The sequence below is a fragment of the Centropristis striata genome, chromosome 18 (genome assembly GCF_030273125.1).
Source record: "Centropristis striata isolate RG_2023a ecotype Rhode Island chromosome 18, C.striata_1.0, whole genome shotgun sequence".
Taxonomy (NCBI): domain Eukaryota; kingdom Metazoa; phylum Chordata; class Actinopteri; order Perciformes; family Serranidae; genus Centropristis; species Centropristis striata.
The window spans coordinates 21,411,841-21,428,264 of NC_081534.1; the positions used below are offsets into that span (position 1 = coordinate 21,411,841).

The following is a 16,424-nucleotide window of genomic DNA, read 5'->3' on the forward strand; positions in this document are numbered from 1 at the left end:
TCACATTCAACCTCATTTGGCCATAATTGAAAAATCTACTTAATCTCCCACTATACGAATACATACTTCCTATGGGCACTGCACTAGTAAATGAAAACGAAAGGTAAAAATGAAAATGGAAGGACATCCGGTCATGTGACGAAAAGCGTCTGGAAGAAAAAGAACCGGAACCGAAAGTACCAACGCTGCAGCCCCACAGCTAATTCACTGGCAATTCACTGGAGTTTTAAATCCAAGCAACGGACAAATAACACCACTTGCTGTGTGGTGAGCTGTACCACTGCTGCACAAGATGCCCATGTTCCAGTTTGTTTGGTGAGTGGCATTCTTGTTTTATTTTATTTATTTATTAGCAATTATTAGCGCTCACAGTAGTTTGTTAGCTTATGTTATTAGCCAGATAATGCTGCCTTATATGCTAACGGGAGCGAATGAAAGAAGAAATTATTACACCGCTTTGATGATTGAAGTCATAAGTAATAGACAAGTGTTCTAACTTATTGTGTTAATACTTGGAATCAAAAGATGTCTGTGTTTGTAAAATAAAGCTTCAAAGTGTTAGTTAGCTAACATTATGCAATCTTATGATGATTAAACTTACCATTGCACCAAGTTAACACTACACTCGGCCACGATTTGAAGTGTTGAACTGTGTGTAATTGCAGTAATGTCTGTGTCATTTAAAAATATCATGTTTCAGCATGTTTCAGAAATAACTGAGTTGGTTATTAAGATTCACAGACTGTAAAATATTCGGTAACGTAAAATTTGATGGCGCACAACCCCACACAGCTCCAAAATTGTGAATTAAGTACCGGCAGATTTATCAATAATTAATCGATAACAAAATCTAAACTTTTGAGATTTTGAGATTGAGCCAGTTTGTTAAAAAAGAATGCCTACTTGAGCATAAGATGACCTGAACAACAACATACACGTAAACAAGGGGAAAACATTTATGTCACTTAACAGGTGTGCAGTTATCTTGAAGTACAATCACCTGAGCCTGACTGTGCTGCTGTAAGCAAAAACACTGTTTAACAATGTCCCAGAGGCAAATGATGTGCTCCTTCCCATTCTCAAATGTTTGGACTTCTGACTGCAACTTGGCATGAGAAGGTTTGAAGTCTCAAACACATGAAACAGGGTATACCCAGTAATAACTGCTGTTGAGCTTGAGTTTTGGTGTGGGTGAAACTCACATATTAGTTTGACCTCCATAGAGTGGTTTCAGTAATCTGTATAATATTTGGCTTGTTTACAACCTGTCTGACAGCTTGTGTTTCTAGAATGTCAGATTTACTTTTCGAGATGCTGGAATGTTCCCAGATCTTTACAATCAACTTGGTGAGGACAATTCATCCAACAGAGCAAAGTTATGATACTTAAAAAATATATGTAATTTTTCTAAAAAGGCATGTAGCGAACCCTTGAAATGATATTTATTGCAGCGATAAAATCCAGCATATGCCCTTGTCCCATATCCCTAAATGTAGAATTTGTCTGATACAATTTTTGATATGCAAGAATTGACATTGCTTTGCATTAATGACACACTGTCCTTGTTATGTTTCATTTACCTAAATAAAGATGAAATATGACAATTCATTTTAGTCTGTTGTTATAAATAATAAAACAATTATATAAGCGTAAAAATGTACTTTAGGCAAGTAGATTTCTGACCTTGGACGGGGGAAAAAAAGTAAAATTGAACCTCGCATTATGTAATATGAGGACTGACACAGCAACACAAACAGATTTTTTGGTGCGATGAAGTTTCAGAAGTTTTCCACAGCGAGTGTGCCGGCTGAGTCAAATTACCACAACACTATGACAGCCCTGAATTACACTGTTCAAAACAGTGTTCAAGTGATGAATAATGCTGAGTCAGTGACACACATGGTGTATTTTCTTCTTCATGCTCACAAAGCAGCGCTGAAGTCAGTGTCCCTTGGTAGCTGTCAACTGATAAGCCAGAAGGCAACTGTGCATCCTTTAAGGCCTTGGGCAGCAGTTGATATCCAAAGTATGCCAGGAATGTAACTGCTGGTGCCCACCTGTGAGCATATCCAACAGCAGCCCATTCAAAACCCCAACCAGAAACGTTTTCATTAAAGTTTAAGTGGGTGTGAAGATTTCTCAATTGCCCAACAGGGAAGTGATGTGACCCATTCACCGACCTCAAAAATACCTTGAAAAGTGCACCGACATCCTTTAACCTACATGTCAGGAGAGGAATGTTCTGTTGCATTTTCCTGTTTCCCCTCCCAAAAATTGGCTTGTGATAATAGGTTTTGGATTACAGACTACAAATGATTGGCTAGGGAGGGTGGGAGGATTTGTCTCATCTACCACCCCCCTATTATAACAACTAATATTATAACAACTTAAGATTAGAGTCAGCTAAACCACTCACATTGCATACAGACGTGACACACATTCAGTGCTATTTTGTAGTGTAAACACTTATCCGTATCCCTGACCAAAGACTGTCTATTGGTGCCTTCAAACTCGGCACGAGATGAGCCCATATGAATGGCATCCTTTTGTTGTATTCATGATGTTGGAAGTGGAAAATATGTAAAAGCTCTATGTTCATGAGTAGTGACTTGAATACTGACATTTTCAGAAAATCACAGAGGCCATAGTTGTTAGTTTTTAGGTGTATGATAGGTCAATATATTGTAATTTTAGTTGTGTAGAGTTTTTCTTTGTAGTTTTATGGTATATAATGTCGTGAGGAAAATGTTGATATTCCCAATGTTCATTAGGCATTAGCGATTCCTGCATTAACAATGCTTCTTGCATTAACAGTTGCTAGCTTGGTAAATTGTTAGTGTCAGTGGCTTCGAGACATGTTGTCATTGCCAGGCTGATGTTGGCTATGAGGTTGCAGGAAAAATCATTTGCAAACAGATATATTGCATAGCTCCCAAATTATCCACATTCTACTACAACTCAAGATGCTATAGCTTAACTTAAAGAAATGTAGTAAACCTAAAACTAACACTGACTATATGACTCTGTGACAAAATGCACTGCATACATACAGTAAGTTACTGTTAAATATATTGGGTGTCAGGATCCCACAGTTTTGTTACTGCTGATATCTCAAGTCTGTAGACGTCTTATAAAACGTTATGGGTTTTTACCCGTTGGTAGTGCACCTCACTCATTCATTTGTGATATTTTAAAAACAAGTCAAAATTTCTACTTTACTTTTCAAGAAAAATATTCATGAGAGCCAATGTCAAAATCAAACACATATGATAGTTTAATGTAATGATAACACATTAAGCTAAATAGTTTCTTTAAGTTTGATAGTTAGGCCTGCTATGACATGTTTATAACAGGTATGTTGTCTTGGTTCATGTCAACTCATAACAAAGAAAAAACTTACTAAAAAGTATCATAATTGACCATATTAGTTTTATGCACACCCCTTCAAATAAAGTGTTCCCTGCAGAAGTACTACTAGCACAATAATTTAGGCTTAGACTACTTCCCCCTCCCAGAAAGATATGTTTTTTGCTCATCATAAATAATGAAGCACTCTTCACACTTAAAACACCAGCTTTGAAACAGTTGTTGTTTATAGAAATGTAAAAAAAAAAATCCCTCTAAGAGGTAATTAGCTGCATGTTCTCAGACACCCGGGAACAAAAAGTCTGCAAGGGGTCAAAGCATACAGATACAGCTTGATACAAATTTAACATTCACTGCACTGTGAGGATGAAAACATGAAAAAGTAATCTGTATTACCTTTGTGTAATGAAGCATGAATGTACTAAAATTAACTGCAGCGTTCTGAGCAACAACACTGCCTGCAGTACATTTTCTATTATGTGGGTCATCGCTTCCAACTGTTTATATGAGCACTCACAGCTCCATAGAGCATGCCTGCGTTACTATACAGTCCCCATGGTTTTCTGCATGAGCTGTTAACACACAGATACTGTATCTTAACTCGTCCAGCCACTCACTACAGCACATTTCATATCTTATATATATAGAAATATAGATGTGTTTTCTTGCAAAACATTTTCAAAGAAAATAGAAGGTATGATGTAACTCTAGTTCTATAAGTATGTGCATAGGCTGCTAAATGGCTATGTAATATTTTTGAGTTGGTTCAACAAAGCTAGTGACCATGGGCTCTGGGAAATTCTTATGATGATAACTGATATTTATTATTATTATTTTATATTAGTTGCAGTTGTGATCACATTAAATGTATAATAAAAAATGATAAAACACAGCGTACATAAGTATGACGCACAGAATGGACTCTGGGTGCCATAAAATCTGTCAAAGACATGTCAAGCTAAAAAGATTTCAATTTGAGAAAAGACAAATGTTTTAATCCTGAGTTGTTTAAATATACAGACTTCATGAAGATACGTACACAGACATGAGAAAAGCTGTCCCGAAGGAAGAGACCAGAAACAACTAAAGTTTAACTACAGCAAACAGTACTGTCTTATCCATTTGCTGATTAATACAAAAAAAAAAACCCACGAGTAGTAACATATGGCGGCACATAAATGCATAAATGCATTGCATTTACTATTATTTTTCAGGACTTCACTCTTTGCTATAACTATTATCATGAACTACAGCAGTCCAAATTAAATTAACTATTTAAACACGGCTGATATATTTAGCTGCAACGTGTAATTACATAAAGTCACAGAGCAGCAAGTGTACCAGAGGTCGGTGTCCTCACGTACCAACCATCAACAATCTAACATCCTGAATAGACAACAAATACACTAACACATGAATAGACTTAAATGTCATAAAACGTGACTTTTTTGCTGTTCACAGGGGGAAACAGCGAAAGAGTTATTGTACACAGCAAATGCTGGATATTAAATGAGTGCAGCTTTTGTTTACATCCTCGTCAACTAACAATGAGTCAAGATCCACCACCTCTGCTAAACAGAAAATGAAAAAAATTAAGAATCTCATCAAATCACTCCTAATCACCAAAAATTCTCAGAGTGACCCATTTTTCAACAAACGACATTATTTCACCAACTTTCCTGACTTAGGAAATACCTCCTCTATACAATACAGATCTATAAAATACAGCTCTCCCCCTGCATCTCTCCTTCTCTGTCTTAAGCCTCCGTCCATATGAGCACGAACAGGCATGTGCACACACTTCAAAGTAACCTTGTCACTCATTTAAATCATCCCTATACTCTGGTTAGCTACATAAACATGAAGGACTAATTTAAGGCTAAACTCTGAGATAAGAAATATTTTATTGTCATCCATCCATGTATCTATAGTGCAGTACAGTACAAAGAGGAATCAAATTGGTTAAAATTAGTTGAATGAATGAATTACAATATGTAATTTTTGTCCAATGATGCAAAAAACAAACCGCGTACCCCAGCTTTAATTACAACCGGCAAAATAAAATATTTATTTATTTAAGATATATAAGCAGACTGACATTATAGAAATATCAAATGCTCCTTGCATGTAAGGGACATGCAACAGGTGTAGCTGAAGGTTGAACTGGAAAGTGGGGGAGATGATAAGACTACAGTAAATGAGAGAATCTTCAACATGTGCTGTATGTGCACGATGTGGCACTATAGGCTATAAAACAAACAGACTTTTTTTTAAAGCCCTGTGAGTCTGTGAATCATACCAATGCCTAATCTTAATCACATATTTTTAAATAATGTAAAAATGGGTCATGTATTTGTGGCAAAAATGTCATGGTCACAGCAGTAATGGTCCGGTGCTTGCAACCAAACGCAGCAGTGAATGAAAACACACTGAACATGCTAACCAGCAAGAGGATTTCGTCTTTGAAATTTGCAGTACTGTTGGTTCAAATTAAATGGACAAAAGGATCCTTATGTATTTCATTTTTTTCCTGCTGTACAGAATTCACACACCATGGCACTGGGGTATGAACTGAATTGTGCCTTCTGTGTACCATTATATCCCTGATACCTTTGCATTTATTGAGCCCTCTTAAGTTACCTGTGTGCCTATACAAATACTTCAATTATTTCATTCACTCAAATAAATTAAATAATTACTTACACATAATTGAATAACATAATATAGACTGTACTAAAAAAGTATAATGCATCATGATCATCTTGTCAGTGTAAGCTTCATAATAGTGTATTTGGTCCTAACTCTCAGCAAAAATCAGGACTGATTCTGAGACCCTGTTTACACTATGGCTTAAAAATGTGTCTTGGGCGATCGGATCACAAGTTGTCAGCGCTAAATACAAGTATAAATAGAGTCCAAGGTACATTGACCCCATCTAGAATGCATTTGACCACATATATTTTGTAGTGTAAACACTGATGTGCCCTGATGCATACAACATGCAGGCCAACATCTTCTTAGTAAGCACTGGAAACAGTTGAAATTGAGTTACACAAGGTTTTATCTGCATATAATAAATGTGTGGCTGAACACCCTAGAAGATGCATGATACAAATAGGTGTAAACTGCGATGTGTCTCATCTTTCCACTTGTGATCTGATTGCATTTAAAACCAAGTGCAACAGGGTCTGAGATGCTTGATAAATCCAGTCGCTCGGCAACAGAGTGCTGAAAATCAGGCTTCTGTTTTTGTGCAAATCCACCCTTCTGGTTGGAGAGTTGCAGGTGATTCCTCTCATCACATTAGTAAAAACTAAACTACTGAATCTGACTGCAGAGGACCAACAACACAGTAACGGATTCAAACAGCTTCCTCTCGACTGCTCTTAACAGTGCAGCTATTTGCCCAGCAGGAGGGCTTTACCCCTTGCTCTGTAGATGTGATGGATCAGTGGCTTATCTATATGGTGTGTGAAATGTGTAATCAGAAAGAAAAGTCCACTCAAACCCTCCCTCCACCCTCGGATTTCACTCAAAAGTCCACCATCTGTCTTTCCCGCACCAGTCAGGGACAGAGAGCCAAAACCAGATTAAAACAATACTTTGACCCACTCATTAATCCCAAGATCTATTTCAGTGCTAGCTCAGTACAACAGTGAGGGACAGAGGTTGTGTACTGACTGAAGCAGCCATGGTGGGCAAAACAGGACACAAATACCCCAGAGAGAACCAGACAAATATTTACACCTATATATTGGTTTAATCACTGCCAAACATTTGTGCATTTTGTGTAGAGAAATGGAGGGCTGCTGAACTGTTGGCTAATCCTCAGGTCACTGATTGAAAGAAGAAATCTATCATCCATGTGACAGCTGAGCCACATTAGATCTATATAAATAGTACAGAAGTCAACATAAACATAAGCCTAATAATAATTACATGTCATGCCTTTTAGTGCAACTCTGCTGTAATGTTGTGCCTTCACACTATTTTGACTTCAACCTAGGAAAGTAAGAAATAAGTGAAGTTTTGGAGAGAAAAAAGAGGCATTTTCTAGTTTTTCTAGTAACATTTTACTATTAAAAGAAGTGTTACATTGGCCTTGCGAAGCAAAATGTTCCCTGGGGAACTAAGGGCATTCTCATGGTCAGGGTGATTATGTGTGGTGGTGTTTAGGCGCGCCTGGTATACAATAAGAACATCTTATCAAAGTGCCTGCACAAAACCAGCTAAAGGACAGAAAGCTCAGTCTCAGAAGTCACAGTTCTGGATTCTTGTCGTAAGCATTAGGGAAGTTCTACATGTCAATTCATTGCTGTCCTGTCATTTGATTTCTCTCCATCTGCAGAAAGCTGTTGAAAAGACTAAGAATAGCTCCAGTACTGTACACTCTGCAAAACAGTAATTTAACTCAAACTTGTGTTAAAATGGGACTACTTTCTCAGAATTACGCCAAAAAGTTCTGATAAAATCTTAAATAGCATCACCAACTGAAATGCAGAATTTCAGTTTAAATGACATGCAAGATAAATGACTAATGGAACATGATTCCTATAATATTGATGATTATATTGATGATTACATGAAGTACGCTATGGATATTATATTTCTGAGGTGCAGTAGCTGCAGAATGTTTTAATAGGCTGTGTAGGCAGTCAGAACCGGTTTTATCTACATATGTTAAAAAAGGTAAATACAGCCAGTAGATGCTGTGGTGCAAAGATCTGAGTTGATGCCTAAAATATAAAATATACTGTATTTCACCTTCCAAACAAATTACAACTGGATCAGAATGTGAGCTTACATTCATGCCTCAATGTCTTTTTTATTTTTCATCTTCAGTTGCTGGCCTCTGTGTTTTGTTCTGTCACATTAAAGCCAAAAGGCCCTTTTCAGTCAGATTCATCACTTCTTCATCCATTAAGGAAATGTAGCTTTAGTCTGGTAAATCACTGAAAATAAACTTTACTGTATAAACTGTAACTATCTCCGTCCGTTAAATTAAAATGGAGGCTGGAGAGATGTTTGGTAAGTATCTAAGCATCACCACAAACAATCTCACGGATTATAAATAGGCATGTTTTGCACTGTGACAGGACTAAACTTCAAAGAAGAAGACCCTCCCAAATGCTTCTGAGTTTGAAGAGCCTTGCCAGTCTGGTAGCCATAATCACCTCCTGGGTCTTCCTTTATTGTCCAGGAGCACTGAGCAGAAAAGGCCTGTTGTGCTCCTCTGAGAGATGCCCCTACCCTTTCAATGAGTTCACCACCCATGGTCTAACTAATGCATTACCGCAACACCACCATAGGACCACATTTAAGTGTAGAAAATCACATGGTCCCTCCCATCTCTTAAAGTATAATTAGTTTATTACAATTTGGCTTTCATTTTCATAGATTTGTTCCTATCTGCAGTAATATACAGAAGGAATGTTTTATAATAATTTTGCAATAATAGTATTGCAATCCCAATTCCAAAATAGTTAAGTGAAAGAGTGAAAAACATAAATAAAAACAGAATGTATCAAATTCAGAATTCAGAGTGCATTTACAAAAAACAAAAGTTTTAACATAAAAAATATTTTCTTTGTAAAGTTTTCAATTCAATTATGTAAAAAAGGATCAGCAAATTATCACATTCTGCTTAATTTATGTTAATCTGGGTTTTATTTAAATACCCTTTTGAGGCCCAAAAAGGTCAAACTAGCCAATAACAATTTTGTGTGACAGATATGTGTTTTTCTGTTCCGTTTTGGTAATCACCTTGCAAAACAACTAAATTTATCTTAGTCCTGATAATCAGGCTGTCCCTGGTTTAAATCATCTAGATAAACTGATCTAGAAACTGATGACTGCAGCAATCAGGCAGACAAACATTACTGATGGTGTCTTTCTCTGTTTCTCTCCTACACTGACTTGCTCTACATACGCCCAAAAATTAGAGCGAGGAGGAGGAGGAGGTTTAGCTTCCCGGGGTGCCGCATCTCCAGCTGGAGACAGTGTCAGCTGTAGAGCACAGCATTCAAACCTCCTCACTCACTCACTCACACACACACACAAACACACACACACACACACACACACACACACACACACACACACACACACACACACACACACACACACACACAGAGTACAGGCTCTATTCTGCAGCACCAGTCTTTTGTCTCTTTTCACATTGGTCCTGAAAAAACGACCGTACACCAACATTTCCCCCACTTTTTTAATCCTCTGGCCTGGGAGAATTCAGCAGATGCAGAGAGAAAGAGCAAGAGGCTGTGCATGGCCGTGGAGTTCATTGTTTCAAGCTACCAATAAAGGGTTAAGTGGGATTTAGAGTCCCTGCAAGGCAAAAGACTAAAGAAAGCTCCTTTTCATTTGCCACAGAGCTATTCACTTGCACCTCCAGTGCCTCACTAGGAAGCAGTGCTATGACAAACAATGTACTAATCCAGGATCTATCCTATTATACTGACACCTGAGACTGGGTTTATAATTCTAATGTGTAAATCTGAAGTGATATTATCTCCTTAAAACATTACATTAATATCATAGATCTCATATTTTATAATGGTCAATCGGCACAGTACATTGATTTTCACTTGCAAAGCATCATGGGAATTGGCAGGGCTCAGCATCTTTACTTGCACTTTGCTCACAATAGCCATCATCTCACCATCTGACAGACAAATCAAATAATCGCCTCTCATACAGTATCTAGTTTCTGGAGCCTGCAAAATGCCCCTTCCCCCCACCCTGTGGCCCATTAAGGCTCATTATGTGCCCATTATACACCTGGTGACCTCTGACCTCGCCTGCACTGTGCCGTGCTAATCAGCTCCCCAGGGAGATGAGCAGACGGACAGACGTGTAAGGCTGCTTGTACTCTAACTGCGTGGGTGCATTCACAGAGCAAGACCACACGTCGCTGTATTCAGGCTGAATGTTCCATTTCCAATTTACATTGTTCATGAGTTTATAAAGGTTTTTATAAAATAAAGATTTGTTAAATGATCTCAGTTTATGGAGGGTCATCTATTACTCAAACAGTTTGCTTTCAGGAAAATTAAAAAAATTGGAAATAGGCTTTGCACCAAACAGCCGAGTAGAAATAAAATAAATAAAAGAATCATCAGTTTGACTTAATCGAACTTGAATTCAGTAGCTTTTTGACACCAGGAAAATAGCACCATCATTTCACTGAGCTGTTTCTGTTGCTGTAGGAAGTTCGGTTGTTGTCTTGTTTAAGAGGGGCAACTTACTGATTTAATATCAAAGTCGATTTACTCAGCACGAGGGCTGAGTAATGTATGGGCAAGAATCTGGCGATATGTTACCTATCATGACACAAGGGTTATGTCTCAATACAAGCCAATATATTTCAATACTATCAGCAAGGCAATATATAGTGTTGTGGTGTTTTTTAAATTTGATTTAAGAAAAACACACCAACATATGCATAAAATCTGAGAAAAAACGTTACTATTCGTCTACAATCAGAACCGTGGGATCTGCGTTTGCATCCATCCCATAGAGTGTTTTTGAGAATCGATACAGCATCATGTATGTTTGTTTTGTTATGTTTTTTTAAAGTTATGGTTATGTTTACTGTTTCTAAAAAAATAGTGTCTGTCCTTGAAAAAAAAGTGTTAAGTGCATTTTTTTTTATTATTTTTTTTAGACAAAAACACTAATTGTTTACATCAATGTTTGCTTGTTAGCAGTGTTCTTCCCTGCCTCTGTTGGCACTTTGTTACAATCAGGGACCCACCCTTGAAAACACTGCTCCACAGTAGTCACTTCACATAGAAGCCTTAACTCAGCTGGGTTGGGTCTACAGATTTACATCAGATTGATACAAATTAGGTGTTTTGAAATATTTGGGCATTTACCAGGCAGGGAGGTCCATCAAATACTGTAGAACCTCTTAGAACCAGAGGGTGTTTTGTTTTAGGCAGTTTTCGGTTTTTGTAATTCTAATAAGAGTCAGAAAACAGAAAGTGAAAACTCAACCGTTATATTACTGTGAGTCAAATGTAGAAAGCCACATGAAAATGAAAAGAGTTCTCATTACTGTGTGTATCCCTCCAGGATCTACTGATCCTGATTTTGCCTGAAGACATTAAAAACCCTTATAAACAAATCTCATTCAAAGGAAGTAGCACTCCATCAAGATCAGGCTACTACAGCTCACAACAACCACTTCTTCTGCCCTCTGGGTGTAAGTTGCTGTATTGTGCTGAGGTATTATCATTATAACACATTACTGCCGAGCCTTTCCTAATAAGCTCATATCTTGAACTGTTAAGTACCCTCAATTTGAACCCTTATAGACTTAAATATTTAGGTTAAGCCAAATGCTAGGTTCCATGCTGCAGAGAGGATTTCACATAAGCCTACTTTATTTCACATTTTCTTGTTATTTTTTTTCCAGGGGCTGTAGCCTAATTTGCATCAAATACAGCAGGAGATATTGTGCAGGCCTACCCAGTGTCATGATTCATTTTTAATTACTTAATTTATTCTTGTTTTCAGATATCTTTCACATGCACTAAACCTATCTGAATCCAGATCAAAGCCCTTAGAATAGTTTACATTTAAGAATTAGAATAAGACAGAATTGCAAGAATAGTATTTTGTAACAACAGTAACTCCCTACTGTAACTCCCTTCCCTCGGGATAAAGAAAGTGTCTATCTATCTATTGAAGAATTATGTTACTGGAATGAGAACAGTAAGGAGATATCTCGGCAAGGTTATTCAATAGCGAGCACTAAAGACAAATACTGTAAATACAGTAGCTTTTCAAACTTAGATAATAACTATATGTATATATATGCCTGATATAGTCTATAATAATATATATAGTCTGTAATTTATATGACAACCCACTGGACTACAGGGGTTCCTAACCATTAGGAGGTCAAATAGACGCACCCCAAGTTTAAAAGCAAAACCTTAAGTAAACTGAAGTCCCTGTAAACTCAGCATTTGACGTTAGTTAGCAGAAAGTCTAACAGGTTTTCATGATAGTAGGTAGCCTCTGCCGTGTCTTGGAGTAAGGGAGTAAAGAAAAGGCACTTCAGAGAGAGTGCCGTTTTTTATGAAGTCGCAATAAATTTACCAGAGAAGGACAAAATAATGATAAGTTACCCAAAGTTAGTGTGGGAGCTAACTAGCCTCAATGATGTGAACATTGCAGTGATTTGTTTCTGAGTCGGAACATAATAGAAGTCAGCACAGTGAGTCCCGAAGCTGAGCTCGTGACGTCCACTTTACGCAGTCGAAAACAAGCCATGCAAACCCTGATATTTTGGACAAAGCATGAAAATAAATATTAAGAAAAGGCACTAACCTCGAAAGCAGTTTGTCACGCCAGCGTTGACTGGTACGGAGACGGTGTTAGCTAGTCCGATAGTCTTGTGAAGTGCACGTTGTTTGGGAGGGAGGTATAAAGTGAAAACACACGGTGGTTTCTGTCGTCGCTCCCCGCCGCTGCCGCCTCCCTCTCTGTCCAATTTGCATGTCAACAGACACGCTGACATACTCTGTCAATACAGTGAAATGCCAAACATTTTTTTTTGACATGGTCAAAAAATAAATAAATTGTGGCCACACAATATAGCTGTAACGTGCGCACGAAATACTAATTCGTGGCCACAAAATATTAATTTGTTAATTAATAGTATTAGTATTTCATGCACACATTATAGGCTACCTAATTCGTGGTTACAAATTAGTATTTCGTGCGTACGTTATACTTATTTCGTGGCCAAGAATTAATATTTCGTGGCGACAAATTAGTATTTAATGGCCACGAATTAGTATTTTGTGGCCACAATTAAAACATTTTTGACCATGACATCAGAGGGGCTCCGTAGAAATGAGAGGAAGAAGACAAAGCTCAGCAACAGCTGATTTCCGGTCCAAAACTATTCCCCCTTTTAACCTTTGGCCCCAAAACTGAGTAGGACTTTGCCCCAGATGCAGGTTTCCTTCTTCTGTGTTCTACAAGCAATGTAGTTGCTGTACCAGCCATTAGACAGGTGAAACAAGCATTTATAGCCCAATACATTCATAATGAAGTGTATAGTCGATTTTGGCAAGTAAACATGTATATAAATCTAAAAATGATAAAATATAATAAATAAAATGGCCTAACAAAGACTACATAACATTTGATTTAAACAGCTAATGACGGAAGGGGATATTGCAGTGATTAAACATTGTAGTTCCATAAAAATTGGGAACTTGCAAAAGACAGGTTTTAAGAATGATAAAAAATGATTCTGCAGAGTTTGAGTTTTTAGTAATTATGGGTCAAGATAAAAACAAACAAACATTACTGGATCCCATATTTACCATCATGCAAGTGCACGGATCAACATTTTACACAATCTACACTATACTGGTTTATTTTTTTTGCAGTAAGCATTCAAAAAGCCTTTCTATTAAAATTAGATGCTATCCTTTAATACATACACTGATCAGAATACTCAGCCAATGTCACAGTGCCACAGCCAATTAAACTTAAAGGGAAAGCTAAATGTTCTCCAAAAAATGTTGGACTATTTTTTGTTTGTTCTGTAGTCTTACACCCAGTTACATTTTATCCTTATAGTGATGTTTTTGAATATACTTAAATTAGTCACTTTTCTAGTGCACACTACAAACAGAGAACCTAAGTTAAGTGTTTAGTGTGAATTTTGGACACAGCTGATATGTTTAAAAACCACCCCTTAAGTTTGTAACATACACTTTACTTTGGAAATTTGTAGTCTCCCTGCCTTGGCTCAGATAACCCCTGATGACCTGATGACATCATCACGGTTATTTTCCCAGACTTGTTCAAAGCTCCTCCAGAGCTACAACAGACATTATTCAACAGGCTAAGCAGTCCATCTGGCAGTTACAGGTTGTGAGTCGCAAATCTACTTTTTACTTTTCCACAGCAGAAAGTAAGCACAATAAGAAAATAATGATCCTGCAACCCACTATATGGGTTTCTGGATGAAACACACTCAGATGGGGGTTGTGGTCCAACAAGGGTTTTCCTGGTTAATAAGGCTATAGTAAAAATTGTTGTAAGCAAGAAAGTTGTACTGAAGCTATGAGCTGAAAGTTATTGGTTCTGTTTGTACATTTGATGACAAAACAATCCTTGAATCTTCCGTTCAATCCATATCTGTTTGGAAATCAAAACACGAAAAACGAAAAAACAAGTTTGATTTCATGTTGTATTTTTTTATTTTATTTTATTTTTTTCAAGTAAAAATGGAATGCTTTCTTCAAAACATGCCTGTAAAGTATGAATTGATTTTCATTTCTCATTTTTATTTTCCATGTCTCCCTTAACATAAAATGGGAAATGAGACGAACAGAAATATACTAGACATTACGCGGCTGCGGGAACCTCGGGGTCATAGAATTGTAACCACATGACCACTAAATTGCAAAATGTAAATTTTCAAAATCAACATTCAGGCTCTTTTTCTCATACTTGATATCCTCACCGTGCATTGTGTTTGAAAAAAGAGAAAAGTGGGATTTTTGTATAATGTATAATGTAAATGAAAAGTTGATTATTGAAAAAACAGGTCACTTTTCGTTATCCGTGTTTTGATTTCCAAACAGACTGAACACAAGATACATGGATGCAAAACATACAAGCATTCAGTTCCCATATGTCAACTCTTACAAGAGCTGAAACGCCCCGGGCATTTAGGCTGTAATGGGACACTGAATGTCCCTGAAATGCAAGATAATAAAATCCCTTAGTTGGTCCTTAAGGGAAGGAATACGGCTGTGAATGTATACTATATATACATTGCTCAGTTTGATGTTATTGTTTGTGCTAGTGGACAGGCAACACTAATGTCAGCTATTGGTATTTCACACTCTGCTTGTGCCAAAACTGTCGGACAGAGTAATTGTAAAACGTCTTCTTTATTCTAGGATGGTGACATCATAGCAAGTCCCTGTCCTGTGACTCTGTCTCACCTTTTCTCCATCTACACTACTGGCCCCCAAGCCATGGACACCAGCCATGGTCCTGTCCTGCAGAAAAGGGAGTGTCTGCAGCAACCTGGATGTGTCACCCCACTTCTCTTTGTGCTCTTCTTCATCTGCTGTCAACCTAAGAGAATATTTCCAAAGAATGGAACTAGATATTGGAGAAGCACGGATTGAACGCAGTGTAACTGTCAGTTCATGTTTCTTTAGTGAGTCTTCTGCCGACACTAACACACTTTCTTCAGGTAGTTAGAAACATCATTGTCTCAGCCACTGAGTCACAGGAATGGGAGCTGATCCAAATTGTGTTACACTAACCTAAGGGCTTGTTCTGATCTATCCGCAATTCAAAGAACTACGGGCTCACACATATAAGGTGGTTCCCACTGTTGAGTGGGACTTCAGGATAAGTGCATGTGAGAATAAATGCAGATTCAGGCTGCTGTGCTCAGTTGTACAAATACAGTGCCTGTCAAATTCACAGTGTACTCTTCTTGATTTTTTTCTTTAACACTGTGTAAAGTTGAAAAATCTACAGGGTCTGAGATCTGCTGTACTTACAGACTTTTAAACTATCTTATTGCAATCGATGAGAAGTTTGATTTGATCATTTTTAAAAACACTATTGATTTAATGTGGATTTCAGTGATGTACTGACCAACTCCTAAGTACCAAGGATAAAGTTGCAGCAATTCCAGGTTAAGTCTTTTATGATAAACAGAAGCAAGTGGTTCTCAAGACACCAAATTAAAGTCACAATGAGCAGGTTTCAGGTTTCACAGAGCTGAGCAAAGTCACTACTTTAATTGTGCTTAAAGAAGATATATTTTTTTATATACCACCAATCACATATGTTTCATATAAATACATTATTTTATGTGTTCTAAATAAGAGATATTAAGTAATAATAATATTGCAGTTAATTGTGTTTGTAATTTATGTGACAAATCTTTATATAATTTGTAAAAAGATATGCTAACACTGTAAGCGTAGATACATTAGACAACATTATTTGTGTATTTTTATAAATGTTCAAAATATGATCTC

General features: G+C 37.2%; 1 protein-coding gene across 3 annotated transcripts in view; it reads right to left on the reverse strand.

The window, feature by feature from the left end:
- Window positions 1-12,885, reverse strand: part of ankrd6b (ankyrin repeat domain 6b) — a 44,407-nt gene extending 31,522 nt beyond the window's left edge. For all 3 annotated transcript variants that reach the window (XM_059356295.1, XM_059356296.1, XM_059356293.1), the window contains exon 1: window positions 12,721-12,885. The gene's annotated coding sequence lies outside the window, so the exon portion shown is untranslated. The remainder of the gene's footprint in view (window positions 1-12,720) is intronic.
- Window positions 12,886-16,424: the final 3,539 nt, after the last annotated feature.